The sequence below is a fragment of the Macaca mulatta genome, chromosome 16 (assembly GCF_049350105.2).
Source record: "Macaca mulatta isolate MMU2019108-1 chromosome 16, T2T-MMU8v2.0, whole genome shotgun sequence".
Lineage (NCBI taxonomy): Eukaryota > Metazoa > Chordata > Mammalia > Primates > Cercopithecidae > Macaca > Macaca mulatta.
The window spans coordinates 37,479,458-37,496,557 of record NC_133421.1 but is presented as its reverse complement, the minus strand read 5'-3'; the positions used below and the strand labels follow the sequence as shown (position 1 = coordinate 37,496,557).

The 17,100-nt window shown below is 45.6% G+C and overlaps 1 protein-coding gene across 19 annotated transcripts in view; it reads left to right on the top strand.

Moving 5' to 3' along the window:
• FAM222B (family with sequence similarity 222 member B) overlaps window positions 1-17,100 on the top strand; it is a 97,401-nt gene that overhangs the window by 65,261 nt on the left and 15,040 nt on the right. For 2 of the 19 annotated variants that reach the window (XM_077968916.1, XM_077968914.1), the window contains one exon: window positions 6,290-6,391. The gene's annotated coding sequence lies outside the window, so the exon portion shown is untranslated. 19 annotated transcript variants of the gene reach the window in all.

Genomic DNA, 17,100 nt, shown 5'->3' with positions numbered 1-17,100 from the left:
TAGATGAATACCTCATAATTTATGTAACCATTTTCCTGCTTTTGGAATTATTTAGATTAGATTTAAAGAGACAGGGTTTTGTTAGTTGCACAGGGTGGACACAAACTCCTGGGCTCAAGTGATCTTCCCACTGCAGCCATAATCCATTTAGATTATTTCCAGTTTTTAAATCATTATGAACAGCACTGCAGTGAAGAGAATTTCCTGTAAATCTTTTTTCACATCTTTGATTATTTCCCTAAATTAAGATTTTATTTATTTTTTTGAGACAGGGTCTCCCTCTGTTACCCAGACTGGAGTGCAGTGGTGCATTCATAACTCACTGCAACCTCAAGCTTCTGAGCCTAAGTGATCCTCCTGCCTTAGCCTCCCAGGCAGCTGGGATCACAGGCATGTGCCAACACACCCAGCTAATTTTTTATTTTTTGTAGAGATGGGGTCTCTGTGTTGTCCCGGCTGGTCTCAAATTGCTGGTCTCAAGTGATCCTCCCATCTCAGGCTCCCAAGTACTGGAATTACAAGTGTGAGCCAGCATGCCTGGCCCCTCGATACTTTGATCTTATGGGACCGCCATTGTATGAGCAGTCTAGTGTTGACTGAAATGGGGCATGCCTGTATACAAAACATTGTTATTAACTATAGTCACCATGTTGTACAATAGATCTCTTGAACTTGTTTCTCTTGCTTAGCAAAAATTTTGTTTCCTTCTTCCTGGTCACCCCTCTCCGGTCCATTATCTCTCTGATTCTGAGTTTGACTTTTTTAGATTCCACATATTAGTGAAATTATGCAGTATTTGTCTTTCTGTGTCAGACTTATTTCACTTAACATAATGTCCTCCATGTTCATTCATGTTACTTAAAATGGCAGGATTTCTTTCTAAGGCTGAATAGTCTTTCATTGTGTTTATATACATTTTCTTTCATCTGTTCATCCATTGATAGACACTTAGGTTGATTCCATATCTTGGCTGTTGTGAATAATGCTGCAGTGAACGTGGGAGTGCAGGTATCTTTTCAACATGCTGATTTCATTTCCTTGTATATATGCCCAGTAGTGGGATTGCTGGATCATATGGTAGTTCTGTTTCCAGTTTTGTGAGAAACCTCCATACTGTTTTCCCTAATAGCTGTGCTAATTTACATTCTCACCAACAGTGTACAAAGGTTCCTTTTTTCCACATCCTCTCCAACAGTTTTTTAAATATATCTTTTTAATAGCCATTCTGACAGGTGTGAGTTGATATGGGGTATTTTTGTTTGTTTTTGGTTTTTTGTTTTTTGAGACAAGGTCTCACTCCCATCACCCAGGCTGGAGTACAGTGGCACGATCATGGCTCACTGCAGCGTCAACTTCCTGGACTCAGGTGATGCTCCCACCTCAGTTGCCCAAGTAGCTGGGACTACAGGTATGAGCCACCATGCCCAGCTAATTTCATTGTGGTTTTAACTTGCATTTCTCTGACAGTTACCAGTGTTGAGCATTTTTTCATGTACCTATTGGCCATTTATATGTCTTTGGAGCAGTGTCTTTTGAGTTCTACTCCCATTCTCCCATTTCTTTTTTTTTTTTTTGGAGACGGAGTCTCGCTCTGTCGCCCAGGCTGGAGTGCAGTGGCTGGATCTCAGCTCACTGCAAGCTCCGCCTCCCAGGTTTACGCCATTCTCCTGCCTCAGCCTCCCGAGTAGCTGGGACTACAGGCGCCCGCCACCTCACCCAGCTAGTTTTTTTGTACTTTTTAGTAGAGATGGGGTTTCACCGTGTTCGCCAGGATGGTCTCGATCTCCTAACCTTGTGATCCGCCCGTCTCGGCCTCCCAAAGTGCTGGGATTACAGGCTTGAGCCACCACGCCCAGCCTATTCCCATTTCTTAATTGGGTTGTTTTGTTGCTGTTGAGTCATTTGAGTTCTTTATGTATTTTGGATATTAACCCCTTATTGGATATATGGTTTGCAGATATTTTCTCTCTCCCTGTAGATTGTCTCCTAACTGTTTTTGTTTCTGTGGGTTTTTTTGAGACGGAATTTCACTCGTCATCCAGGTTGGAGTCCAATGGTGCGATCTCGGCTCACTGCAACCTCCACCTCCCATGTTCAAGCGATTCTCCTGCCGCAGCCTCCTGAGTAGTTGGTATTACAGGCACGTGCCACCATGACCACCTAATTTGTGTATTTTTAGTAAAGATGGGGTTTCTCTATGTTAGCCACGCTGGTCTCGAACTACTGACCTCAGGTGATCCGCCCACATCAGTCTCCCAAAGTGCTAGGATTACTGTCATGAGCCACCGCACCCATCCTCTTCAATATTTTATACTTATTAGTGTATGAGTCTTTCACCTCTTTAAATAAATTTATTCCCAAGCCTTTTTTTTTTTTTTGGTAGCTATTGTAAATGAGATTGTTTTATTTATTTATTTATTTATTTATTTATTTTTTGAGATGGAGTCTTGCTCATCGCCCAGGCTGGAGTGCAGTGGCGCGATCTCGGCTCACTGCAAGCTCTGCCTCCCGGGTTCACACCATTCTCCTGTCTCAGCCTCCCGAGTAGATGAGACTACAGGTGCCCGCCACCACGCCCAGCTAATTTTCTGTATTTTTAGCAGAGACGGGGTTTCACTGTGTTAGGCAGGATGGTCTCGATCTCCTGACCTCGTGATCCGCCCACCTCGGCTTCCCAAAGTGCTGGGATTACAGGCGTGAGCCACCGCGCCCAGCCTGTTTTCTTTATTTCTTTTTTGGATAGTTTGTTCTTAGTATATAGAAACACTGCTGATTTTTATACATTGATTTCCTATGCTACTACTTAACTGAATTTGTTCATTAGTTCTAATAGTTTTTTGGAGTCTTTAGGGTTTTCTGTATGTAAGATCATGTCATCTGCAGACAGATAAAATTTTACTTCCTTTCTGATTTGGATGTCTTTTAATTTATTTTTCTTGCCTAATTGCTCTTTCTGGGACTTATAGTACTATGTTGAATAAAAGTGGCTTGAGTGGGCCGAGGCGGGTAGATCATGAGGTCAGGAGATGGAGACCTTCCTGGCCAGCATGGTGAAACCCTGTCTCTACTAAAAATACAAAAATTAGCTGGGCATGGTGGTGTGCACCTGTAGTCCCAGCTACTCAGGAGGCTGACGAAGGAGAATCGCTTGAACCCCGGGAGGCAGAGGTTGCAGTGAGCCGAGACTGCATCACTGCACTCCAGCCTGGGCGACAGAGCGAGACTTTAAAAAAAAGTGGCTAGAGTGGTCCTTGTCTTTTTCCTGATCTTAGAGGAAAAGCATTCAACTGTCCGCCATTGAGTATGATGTTAACTGAAGACTTGTTGTATATGGCCTTTATGTATTGAGGTACATTCCTTTTATACCTAATTTGTTGAGTTTTTCTCATGAAAGTATGTTGGCCGGGCGCGGTGGCTCAAGCCTGTAATCCCAGCACTTTGGGAGGCCGAGACGGGCGGATCACGAGGTCAGGAGATCGAGACCATCCTGGCTAACATGGTGAAACCCCGTCTCTACTAAAAAATACAAAAAACTAGCCGGGCGCGGTGGCGGGCGCCTGTAGTCCCAACTACTCGGGAGGCTGAGGCAGGAGAATGGCATGAACCCAGGAGGCGGAGCTTGCAGTGAGCTGAGATCCGGCCGCTGGACTCCAGCCTGGGCGACAGAGCGAGACTCCGTCTCAAAGAAAAAAAAAAAGAAAGTATGTTGAATTTTGTCAGATGCTTTTTGCATCTATTGCGATGATCATATGGTTTTTGTCCTTCACTCTCCTTGTGTGGTTTATCACATTTACAGATTTGTGTATGTTGAACCACCCTTGTAGTCCTGGGATAAATCTCACTTGATCATGGTGAATGATCCTTTTAATGGGCTGTTGAATTTGGTTTCTTAGTATTTTGTTGAGGATTTTCAGGGATATTGACCTGTAATTTTCTTGTAGTGTCCTTGTCTCGCTTTGGTATCAGGGTAATGCTGACATCATAAAATCAATTTGGAAATGTATCTGGAAGTAGTTCATCCTCTCTGATTTTTGGGAAGAGTTTGAGAAGGATTCGTACTGGTTTTACCTTAAGTGTTTAGCAGAATTATTCTGGTCTCTTGATGTTTTCATTGCCTTGCTGAGCATAGACCCAGGTACTTATGAGCAAAATGCTACTCAGTCTGACAACTCTGCTTACAATTATGAATGTGACTAATGCAGTGGTCACTCTACCTTTCTAAGGTAGTTCAGCTCAAGTTACAGTGATCCAGTCCCGATAGAGCTTTGAAACCTCAAGTCTTCATTACATAACATAATGAAAAATCGGCTTGGTGAGGTGGTTCACAGTACTTTGGGAGGCTGAGGCAGGTGGGTCACTTGAGTTTGGTGTTTAAGATCAGGCTGGGCAACATGGCAAAACCCCACTTCTACCGAAAAAAAAAAAATACAAAAAATTAGCTAGGCATGATGGCATGCGCCTGTAGTCCCAGCTACTCAGGAGGCTGAGGTGCAAGGATTGCCTGAGCCCAGGAGGTGGAGGTTGCAGTGAACCAAGATCACACCACCATATTCCAGTTTGGGTGACAGAAGGAGGCCCCGTCTTAAAAAAAAAAAAAAAAAAGTGGGGGTTGGGGGAACACTCATTTTTACTTGATAGGAATTAAAACATTAAAACACAGAAGCCTGCAGCCATAAAAAGGAATGAATTCATGTCCTTTGCAGGGACATGAACGAAGCTGGAAACCATCATTCTCAGCAAACTAACACAGGAACAGAAAACCAAACACCACATGTTCTCACTCCTAAGTGGGAATTGAACAATGAGAACACATGGACATAGGGGAACATCTATACCGGGGCCTTGTTGGGGGTAAGGGGTAAGGCAAGGGAGAGCATTCGGACAAATACCTAATACATTTGGGGCTTAAAACCTAGATGACAGGTTGATAGATGCAGCAAACCACCATGGCACATGTATACCTATGTAACAAACCTGCGCATTCTGCACATGTATCCCAGAACTTAAAATTTTTAACAAAAACACAGAGGCCAAATAATACTTTTCAATACGGTGCAGAAGTAATGCCCAGGCTTAAAAAAAAAAAAAAAAAAAAAAAATCCAGGCCGGGTGCGGTTTCTCAAGCCTGTAATCCCAGCACTTTAGGAGGCCGAGACGGGTGGATCACGAGGTCAGGAGATTGAGACCATCCTGGCTAACCCGGTGAAACCCCGTCTCTACTAAAAAATACGAAAAACTAGCCGGGCGAGGTGGCGGGCGCCTGTAGTCCCAGCTACTCGGGAGGCTGAGGCAGGAGAATGGCGTAAACCCAGGAGGCAGAGCTTGCAGTGAGCTGAGATCTGGCCACTGCACTCCAGCCTGGGCGACAGAGCGAGACTCCGTCTCAAAAAAAAAAAAAAAAAAAAGTCCAGCCTGGGCAACATGATGAAACCCTGTTACTACTAAAAATACAAAAAATTAGCCAGGCATGGTAGCTCATGCCTGCATTCCCAGCTACTCGGGAGGCTGAAGTCGGAAGGTCACCTGAACCCAGGAAGTCAGAGCTACAGTGAGCCAAGATTGCGCCACCACACTCCAGCCTGGGCCACCTAAGTGAGACCCTGTCTCAAAAAAACTAAAAAAAAAAAAAAAAAAGTGGGGGTGGGAGATTAACAACAGAAAAAAAAGCACCAGGCATTTTTATCTCCTCTTTCCTCTCACTCCCCTAGTAACGTTACCTATACACACACACATATACACACAGTTGTTAACACTTGTATTATGCATGTACCACAAATTTCCGGAGCCTGAAATTAAAGTATGTGCTATCCTTCAGGAATGTGAGCCAGTAAAAGTTATTAAACATTTATTGTATGAATAATCTTGCTCCTGACTCTGTAACATGGAAGGATGATTAGGAGACAGGCTATGGTCTTAGGAAGGTCACACTCAAATTGAAAAGTTAGAATATCCAGGGAGAATACTTCCCTGGTACCTGAATTCAAGAGAAAACTCTGGATCAGAGATGAGTTAAGTAATAATAAGTAGATCCTGGAAAGAGCGTCCTTGCCAAAGAGAGCAGTGGTATAGATAGTACCTTTGGGGGAATTAGGGTGTGGACAGGAAACAGGATAGGAAGAGGACCTGTTGTGACAGGTCCTAAGGGTGTGTTTAGAAGTAGGTTTCCAAATGCCTTGAGCCACATGTGTTCAGCAGCATGAAGACGGTTTGTAGCAGATACATTTCTAGATTTTCAACAGAGTAAGTCCTAGAGTAAATAGCCATCTCTCTTCCTTGCTCTTTCCTCTAGCCTAGAGTTGTGGGGTCACAATTGCAAGTGACTTTACCGTCCCCTATTGAGTTAACAATAGAGAAGAAAAAGGCCTTTGAGCAATGGCTAAACATTATTCAGGTTAGGCAGATAGCAAAATGTACTAGTTGGGGGATTCTTAGTTATTTGGGCTAACAAAATTACCTGTTGAATGGATTGTTTCGTTGTAACAGACCATAAAAATGACTGATTTTGCAGAGTCTGATTTGATAAACTTGTAATTTTTGAGGTCTTTGGTGCCACTTATTTTTCCCAGAGCAGCATTTTGGTGTCTCCCTTAGGTTTAAACTACATTTCTTGGAACCCAGGAGTAATGGAATAGGGAGCAGTATAGGATAAAACTTTCCCCTTGATTATCAAAAAGAGTCTTTTGGCTGGCACGGTGGCTCATACCTGTAATCTCAGCACTTTGGGAGGCCACTTGAGGCTGGAAAATTGCTTCAGCAGGAGTTCAACAGCACTGGGCAACAAAGTGAGACCCCATCTCTACAAAAATTTTTTAAAAATTAACAAGGTGGGCCGGGCGTGGTGGCTCATGCCTGTAATCCCAGCACTTTGGGAGGCCGAGGCGGGTGGATCACGAGGCCAGGAGATCGAGACCATCCTGACTAACATGGTGAAACCCCGTCTCTACTAAAACATGCAAAAAAATTAGCCGGGCGTGGTGGCAGGCGCCTGTAGTCCCAGCTTCTCAGGAGGCTGAGGCGGGAGAATGGTGTGAACCCGGGAACGGAGCTTGCAGTGAGCTGAGATGGTGCCACTGCACTCCAGCCTGGGCGACAGAGTGAGACTCCATCTCAAAAAAAAAAAAAAAAAAAAAAATTAACAAGGTGTTGGCACACCCCTGGTCCCAGCTACACAGGAGGCTGAAGCAGGAGGATTGCTTGAGCCCGGGAGGTTGAGGCTACAGTGAACTGTGTTTGTGCCACTGCACTCCAGCCTGAGTGACAGAGTGAGACCCTGTGTCAAAAAAACAAAAAGGAGTAGTCTTTTTAGGTAAGCCTTTGGCTCATGGATGAGAAGAATCAGATATTGGCAATGACTTTTTTCTTTTTTTTGTTTTTTCGAGATGAAGTCTTGCTCTGTTACGCAGGCTGGAGTGCAGTGGCGTGATCTTAGCTCACTGCAAGCTCTGCTTCCGGGGTTCACACCATTCTCCCGCCTCAGCCTCCTGAGTAGCTGGGACTATAGGCGCCTGCCACAACGCCCAGCTAATTTTTGTTTTTGCATTTTTAGTAGAGATGGGGTTTCACCATGTTAGCCAGGATGGTCTCAATCTCCTGACCTCGTGATCCGCCTGCCTCGGCCTCCCAAAGTGCTGGGATTACAGGTGTGAGCCACTGTGCCTGGCCTTTTTTTTTTTTTTTTTTTTTTTGAGACAAAGTCTTGCTTTGTTGCCCAGGCTGGAGTGCAGTGGCATGGTCTCAGCTTACTGCAACCTCTGCCTCATGGGTTCAAGCAATTCTTGTGCCTAAACCTCCCAAGTAGCTGGGATTACAGGTGTGCACCATCATGCCTGGCTTTTTGTTTTGTTCATTTGTTTTTTTGGTTTTTTTGGAGATGGAGTCTCGCTCTGTCACCCAGGCTGGAGTGTAGTGGCTCCATCTCGGCTCACTGCAACCTCCACCTCCTGGGTTCAAGTGATTCTCCTGCCTCAGCCTCCTAAGAAGCTGGGACTATAGTCACGAGCCACCACGCCCGGCTAATTTTTGTATTTTTAGTAGAGCCAGGGCTTCACCATGTTGGCCAGGCTGGTCACAAACTCCTGACCTCAAGTGATCCATCTGCCTCGGCCTCCTGAAGTGCTGGGATTCCAGGCGTGAGCCACCACGCACGACCTCCAATTTTACTTTTTAATTCAAGTGTGTAAACTTCATTTTTGAGCCACAGCATGAATCAGAAGGTGGATGGCTACCCTGGGTTTTTAGGGGCTAGGGGAGCAGTTGTTTTTTGTTTATTTGTTTTTGTTTTTGTTTTTTTTGAAGGCAGTGAAAAGAAAAGCAGAAGAGAACTAATGAAGTACTGAAAGACACTAGATTGTGGGTGGTGAGGCTATGCTGGGAAGTGAACTTTCTAGAAATCACTTTATCCTTCATCCCCCAAGGAAAAAATGACTTTGCCAGTACTTTATCTTCTCCTCCTCCTTTTCCCATCAGAAAACATGAAGCTGGGCGGTGTGGCTCACGCCTATAATCCCAGCACTTTGGGAGGCCAAGGCGGGTGGATCACTTGAGGTCGGGAGTTGGAGACCAGCCTGGCCAACATGGTGAAACCCTGGCTCTACTAAAAATACAAAAATTAGTCGGGCGTGGTGGCGCACATCTGTAATCCTAGCTACTCAGGAGGCTGAGGCAGGAGAATTGCTTGAACCCAGGAGGCGGAGGCTGCAGTGAGCTGCGATTGTGCCACTGTGCTCCAGCTGGGGCAACAGAACAAGACTCCGTCCCAAAAAAGAAAAAAAAAATATGGCTGAGGTTTTTTGTTTGTTTGTTTGTTTGTTTTATTTATTTTGAGATGGAGTCTCGTCTTGTGGCCTGGCTGGAGTTCAGTGGTGCCATCTCAGCTCACTAGAACCTCCACCTCCCAGGTTCAAGCAATTCTCCTGCCTCAGCCTCCTGAGTAGCTAGGATTACAGATGTACGTCACCACACCCGACTAATTTTTGTATTTTTAGTAGAGACGGGATTTTGCCGTGTCGACCAGGCTGGTCGCGAATTCCTGAAGCTGAGGTTTTCTTACTGGCACAAACCTACCCTGAAGGCAGAAGTGGTCCTTTTTCAGATGCCACCCAGGAAAGCAGAGAGTGTAACATCAGAACTCTAATAAAACCTCCAGTAGCTTCTGGTGGGGGGCAGGGAGCAGAGATGAAAGCACTTTTGAATTTTCCCAGTAGGGAAAAAGGTTTGTTCTTTAATTAGAGGTAGTCTGGGAAATGCTAGCACTTGTGCAGGTGCCCCAGGAGAGTTGGAAAAGCTTAGTTCTGTGCTCACTGTGATACTGTAGTCCCCCTGCCTTGGGTAGCCAACGTAGCATACCAGCTGGTGTTAGGAAAACTAGCTGAGAGCTCACAGAGAGGCTCTGCCAAAGTGATCGATCGTTCTCTGTAACGTCTGTAGCTCATTTGGCCTGCTCCAGGTTACTACTTGATTCTCTTCAGCAGTTAAGAGTTGAATTCTGAAACACTTTCAGAGAGTAGTGCTAGTGTTGATTTCTGGATCTAATTCTGGAAATACCAGCTGTAAAATTATATCGGAATTTGCATTTAAGAAAAAGTCAGACACCAATCAATTCTGTCCAGGAAAAAATTAAAAAAGAAAAGAAAAATAGAAAAAGCCAGATGGTAATCAAAAGGTATGGGTAGTTTGAAGATTTTAAATAAAAGGCCTTCACTCAGCTGCCAGGCCTCTGGAGGATTCCTTTATTCTGACATCTCTGCTTTCTAGAATATGTTGTGGGGATAGGTTGTTTCATTCCTGTTTCATCACAACCCTCATGACCTTGCCACAGTCTGAGCTCATTCTGTACCTTTTCTACCCTCTCAGGATCTGATTCTTGACATCAGTGAACTGGTCAAGGGGCTTGTGGACTTTCTTAGTACTGGAGGAAGTCTTCTGGACAGGATGACAAATGGATCCCAGAATTCTTTTTTTTTTTTTTTTTTTTTTTTGAGACGGAGGCTCACTCTGTCACCCAGGCTAATTTTTGCTCCCTGCCCCCCACCAGAAGCTACTAGAGGTTTTATTAGAGTTCTGATGTCACACACTCTGCTTTCCTGGGTGGCATCTGAAAAAGAACCACCTCTGCCTTCAGGGTAGGTTTGTGCCAGTAAGAAAACCTCAGCTTCAGGAATTCGCAACCAGCCTGGTCAACATGGCAAAACCCCATCTCTACTAAAAGTACAAAAATTAGCCAAGTGGAGTGGCGTGATCTCGGCTCACTGCAACCTCTGCCTTCTGTGCTCAGGTGATTCTCCTGCCTCAGTCTCTCGAGTAGCTGGGATTACAGGCACATGCCACCATGCGTGGCTAATTTTGTATTTTTGGTAGAGACAGGGTTTCGCCATGTTGGCCAGGCTGGTCTCAAACTTCTGACGTAATGTGATCCTGCCACCTTGGCCTCCCAAAGTACTTGGATTACAGGCATGAGCCACTGTGGCCGGATCCCAGAATTTTTTTTTTTTTTTTTTTTGAGACCGAGTTTTGCTCTTATTGCCCAGGCTGGAGTGCAATGGTGTGATATAAGCTCATGGCAACCTCCACCTCCCAGGTTCAAGCAATTCTCCTGTCTCAGCCTGTCAACTAGCTGGGATTACAGGCACCCACCACCATGCCCAGCTAATTTTTTGTATTTTTTTAGTAGAGACAGGGTTTCACCATATTGGCCAGACTGGTCCTGAACTCCTGACCTCAGGTAATCCACCCGCCTTGGCCTCCCAAAGTGCTGGGCCTGCCGAAGTGCTGGGCATGAGCCACCGTACCTGCCGTGCATCCCAGAATTCTTAAAGCAAGGGTCACAAATTATGGGCTGTAATCTTAGCAGTTGGTTTGATGCCAGTGAGAGCTCTAGAGTATTCTAGACTTGCTGGAAGTTTCTTCTTGGGACTGTAACCACGGAGGACTCCAAGCTCTGTTTCTTACTGGTTCACTCCCTCCTGCCCAAACTAAAAGTTGACTTTCTGGAGTCTTTACTGAATTCACCTCTTATCTTTACTTCTTTGTTTGCTATCAGTAAATTCATTAATGCCTCTTTGCCATAGTTTAGCTGTTTTTTCTTTTGTTTTGAGACAGAGTCTCGCTCTGTCACCCAGGCTGGAGTGCAATGGTGTGATCTCAGCTCACTGCAGCCTCCGCCTCCCCAGTTCAAGCGATTCTCCTGCCTCAGCCTCCCGAGTAGCTGGGACTATAGGCACCCACCGCCACGCCCAGCTAATTTTTATATTTTTAGTAGAGACGGGGTTTCGTCATATTGGCCAGGCTGGTCTCGAACTCCTGACCTTGTGATCTGCCCATCTCGGCCTCCATAGTGCTGGGATTACAGACGTGAGCCACTGCACATGGCCCTAGTTGGTTTAATTCTCTCTGTTCTTTCTATTGAAATCCAAAGGTGTGGTTTGAGGGGCAATATGTTACAGGTCACCTCTTAGGATCCACATCCCCTACTCACCTTTTGGTTGCGGGTATCAGGATTTAATAGATATATGAGATTGAAGTAATCATTCAAACACTGGCTTCTTCTGGATTCATAAAGTTCCCTGAAGGAGGAGAAAAAAAGACAAAGATTGGTTATTTCCAAAAAATACAGGAAAAAAAATGCTGTCTGCAAGACCACTGAGTGAATGTGTTTTTGTATCCCCATCATCAGAATATCAGCTATGCAGATGTGAATGTTTCTTAAGGTTGAGGTTTTTGGTTTATCAGTGATTTTTTTCCCCTTATTTTAAAATTATTTATAGAAATAATATACATACCAAAGTATAAAGACAAAAAATTGCCCCAGATAGTAGTGGCTGTTCATGTTTTTTATGTTTTAGAGTATTTCTTTCCAGTCCTTTTTTAAAGCTGGTGAGGAGGGGAGGTTTTTTTTCTTTTTCTTTTTCTTTTTTGAGACATAGTCTGGCTCTGTCGCTGAAGCTGGAGTGCAGTGGCCGGATCTCAGCTCACTGCAAGCTCCGCCCCTCGGGTTTATGCCATTCTCCTGCCTCGGCCTCCGGAGTAGCTGGGACTACAGGCGCCTGCCACCTCGCCCAGCTAGTTATTCTTGTATTTTTTAGTAGAGACAGGGTTTCACCATGTTAGCCAGGATGGTCTCGATCTCCTGACCTCGTGATCCGCCCGTCTGGGCCTCCCGAAGTGCTGGGATTACAGGCTTGAGCCACTGCGCCTGGCGTTTTTTCTTTTTTAGACATAGTCTCGCACTGTTTCCCCGGCTGGAGTACAGTGGCACAATCTCAGCTCAGTGCAAACTGCACCTCCCAGGTTCAAGCGATTCTCCTGCCTCAGCCTCCTGAGTAGCTAGGATTACAGGTGCCCACTACCATGCCCAGCTAATTTTTTGTATTTTCAGTAGAGACGGGGTTTCACTATGTTGGCCAGGCTGGTCTCGAACTCCTGACCTTGTTATCTGCCTGCCTTGGCCTCCCAAAGTGCTGGGATTACAGGCTTGAGCCACCATGCCCGGCCAGTGTTGTTATTTTATATATGTTGTAAAATACTAAATATATGGTTTTCCTCTTGCTCTTGTTCACTTAACATTGATATACACATAAAGGTGAAAATAAGACTAATGATACTCTACCTTCCTCAGTTATTCCTGTAGGTGTGTATCAGCTTCCAAAATCATAAAAGGTAATATTCCAGAGACTGCAGTGTATGATTGAGGCCAACTGCAGAGTCTAAGAAAGCACCGCCTTATTTAGTGTTCTGAGTTTTCCTGTTATTTTATAAAGCCTTCTATATGCTGTCTGACCATGGATTTAGTGGTCTTTTCATTTACCTATCTGTCTCTTAGAAGGCCAAGGTGGGACTTTTACTAGCTAGGGAGCATGATTGCACCCTCTCCTTTAAAACAAACAAACAAACAAGCAAATATATATATATATATATCTCAATCAAATTGCCTCTTTTTTTTTTTTGAGACAGAGTCTCGCTCTGTCGCCCAGGCTGGAGTGCAGTGGTCGGATCTCAGCTCACTGCAAGCTCCGCCTCCCGGGTTTACGCCATTCTCCTGCCTCAGCCTCCCGAGTAGCTGGGACTACAGGCGCCCGCCACCTCGCCCGGCTAGTTTTTTGTATTTTTTAGTAGAGACGGGGTTTCACCGTGTTAGCCAGGATGGTCTCGATCTCCTGACCTCGTGATCCGCCCGTCTCGGCCTCCCAAAGTGCTGGGATTACAGGCTTGAGCCACCGCACCCAGCCCAAATTGCCTCTTAATCATAGACGTTGTGAACCTTAGAACCTACTGAATGTACTATTCAAAATGGAAACTGATATGGCCTGGCACTTTGGCTCACGCCTGTAATCCCAGCACTTTGGGAGGCCAAGGTGGGCGGATCACTTGAGGCCAGGAGTTCAAGACCAGCCTGGCCAACATGGTGAAATCCCGTCTCTATTAAAAATACAAAAGTTAGGGCCGGGCGTGGTGGCTTGCGCCTGTTATCCCAGCACTTTGGGAGGCCGAGGCGGGCGGATCGCGAGGTCACAAGATTGAGACCATCCTGGCTAACATGGTGAAACCCATCTCTACTAAAAATACAAAAAATTAGCCGGGCATGGTGGCACGCGCCTGTAGTCTGAGCTACTCGGGAGGCTGAGGCAGGAGAATGGCGTGAACCCGGGAGGCGGAGCTTGCAGTGAGCCAGATCGCATCACTGTACTCCAGCCTGGGCGAGAGAGCAAGACTCTGTGTCAAAAAAAAAAAAAAATTAGCTGTGCATGGTGGTGCATACCTGTAATCCCTGCTACTTGGGAGACTGAGGCAGGAGAATTGCTCGAACATGGGAGGTGGAAGTTGCAGTGAGCCAAGATGGCACCACTGCACTCCAGCCTGGGTGATAGGCTGTCTGAAAAAAAAGGAAACTGATAGAGCCTGGAGTTGAAGAGTGAGCACAGGCTTTGGGAAAAGTCAAATCTGGATTTCAGTCCTGGGCTCTGCCATCATTAATAGATTAATGACATATATAGATTAAATGACAACTTCAGAAAATTACTAACAATCTGCCTTTTATATGGTCAACAGTTATTTATGGAGAGCCTAGTAAGTGTCAGTAGTTGCTGCTTTTCTAGATATAATAATGAACAAAATGAACCAAGGGTCTGTTCTTACAGAGTTTATATCCTGGTAGGGTGGAGAGAGATGGTCGTAAAACAGGTGGTAATGACGGTGGTAAAAACTGAGGGAAATAGAGGAGTTAGCAACAGGAAGGACCACGTGCCTGGGGTTAATTGTGTGGGAGGAATTGTTGAGTTCAGGGTCTCAGGATAGATTTTAAAAGAAAAAAATGAGGGAAATAAGGATACTGCTTTAGACATGGAGGTCAAAGAAGCCCTCCCCTTAGGAAGTGACATTCAAGCAGAAACCTGAATGAAGTGAGGGAGCTAGAAAGACAAGTAGACATCTGGGGCAAGAACATTCCAGGCAGAGGGAATGGTAAGGACAAAGTCCTGAAGGTAGTGTGTTTGGCTCGTTGAAGGAGCTGCAGGGAGACCATGGTGGCTGGAAGTAAGTCAGCAAGAGAGGGCAGGGTAGGTCAGAAGGTGAGGTCAGAGAACCAGTAGTAATAGATCATGGAGGGCCTTGGGGTCCATGTTAGCATTTTGTATTTTATTCTGAGATGGAAAGTCAGAGATATTTGAGCTGCTCTGACTTCCAGTTAAAAGAATTGACCAGGCGCGGTGGCTCACGTCTGTAATCCCAGCATTTTTGGAGGCCGAGGCAAGTGGATCACGAGGTCAACCATCCTGGCCAGCAGGGTGAAACCCCGTCTGGGCCGGGCGCGGTGGCTCAAGCCTGTAATCCCAGCACTTTGAGAGGCCGAGGCGGGTGGATCACGAGGTCAGGAGATCGAGACCATCCTGGCTAACATGGTGAAACCCCGTCTCTACTAAAAATACAAAAAACTAGCCGGGCGTGGTGGCGGGCGCCTGTAGTCCCAGCTACTCGGAGGCTGAGGCAGGAGAATGGCGTGAACCCGGGAGGCAGAGCTTGCAGTGAGCCGAGATCGCGCCACTGCACTCCAGCCTGGGTGACACAGCGCGAGACTCCGTCTCAAAAAAAAAAAAAGAAACCCCGTCTGTACTAAAAATACAAAAATTAGCCGGGCGTGGTGGCACACGCTTGTGGTCCCAGCTACTCAGGAGGCTGAGGCAGGAGAATGGCTTGAACCCGGGAGGCGGAGGTTGCAGTGAGCTGAGATTGCGACATTGCACTCCAGGCTGGCAACAGAGCGAGACTCCATCTCAAAAAAAAAAAAAAAAAAAAAGAATTAACGTTGCTGAATAGAGAATAGATTGGGTGATAAAGGGTAAGCTCCGTGGAACTGACCATTTAGAAGGCTGATAGTAATCCCAGCTAGAGATGATGAGATGACGGGTGAAGTTTGTTACCTATTTCCAAGAAGGCTTGGGAGACTCAATTAAGAAAACATCACCAAAGGCCCTCATACAGCCCATTTCACAGTTTTAGCTCCCAGTACTTGTTAAATCCCTTCCTTTCCTTGTAGTTTGCCTTCAGCTGTATTAGGACCTTAAGGGAGAAGTTATTATGTAAGGATCAGCATCCACAAGGGAAGGGATTGTGAGCAGTACTTCAGTCCCTTGATCCCCACAGAAGTCTTTTTTTTTTTTTTTTTTTTTTTTTTTTTTTGAGACAGAGTTTCACTCTTGTGTCCTGGGCTGGAGTACAATGGCGCAGCCTCTGCTCACTGCAACCTCTGCCTTCCGGGTTCAAGCAGTTCTCCTGCCTCAGCCTCCTGAGTAGCTGGGATTACAGGCATGCACCACCACACCCAGCTAATTTTGTATTTTTAGTAGAGACAGGGTTTCACCACATTGGCCAGGCTGGTCTCAAACTCCTGACCTCAGGTAATCTGCCCACTTTGGCCTCCCAAAGTGCTGGGATTATAGGTGTGAGCCACCGCGCCTGGCCAATACTTTTTTTTTCTTGCACTGAAGTTGGCTCACTGTGTACATTCCGTTTCCCACTCACCAGAGACCTTAAAAAGACTGAAGCTGTGCCAGAACTCTTGGACAGCTCTGTTCTCATTAAGGCATTCAATCTTCCATTCTTTCTGCAGTTGCTATCTTAGACACAATTTGAGCAGCCTCTTTTATAAAGTATCTTTTCAGCTACCTGGTCTTGGAAGTTGGAGCCCTCTGATACTCATCATGACAAGGTAGTTTAATATACCTGAGAGAGCCCTCTAAAGAAAATAAAGAGGTTTCTGTCATCTTTTTTTAACTTTTGAGCTTTTCCCCCACTCCTTTTTTGCTGGGATCTAAAGCCATAATTTGCCACCTTGATTTCTGAAATATGGGAAAAGAAGTTCATGTACTTATTTAGGAAAATCGTATTTCTGTTACATAAGGAGCTTGCATTGTTGACAGGGCTTCTTTTGCTGCAGAAGGCCCCATCAGTGTCTGCTTGCTTGGGCTGTATATGTCTTGGTTGGCAAACATCACTAATGAAACTTATGCCGTCTTGACGTGTCAGGATCGCCTGCACAAAGAGAGCTGCTGGCAGCCTGTCATCTCCTTGCTTTAGTCTGGGAGCAATGCATTTCTTTTGATGGGTGGGGGGCTAGTTCAGGAGGTCTAACTGCGTGACAGGCAAATAGGAAGGGTGAATCTCCAGAAATTTGCAAACAGAATTTGTTTTAACAGTGGTTAATTGTGCCTCCTAGGATGCTTTCCTCCTCCTTCCATTTAAAAGTGAGTTTGGCCGGACGCGGTGGCTCATGACTGTAATCACAGCACTTTGGGAGGCTGAGGTGGGCGGACCACCTGAGGTCAGGAGTTTGAGACCAGCCTCACCAACATGGTGAAACCCCATCTCTACTAAAAATACAAAAAGTGGCTGGGCATGGTGGCATGTGCCTGTAATCCCAGCTACTGGAGAGGCTGAGGGACGAGAATCGCTTGAACCCAGGAGTCAAGGATTGCAGTGAGCTGAAATTGCGCCACTGCACTCCAGCCTAGGGGACAGCAAGACTCTGTCTCAAAAAATAAATAAATAAATAAATAAATAAATAAATAAATAAATAAAAGTAAGTTCACGGCCGGGTGCGGTGGCTCACGC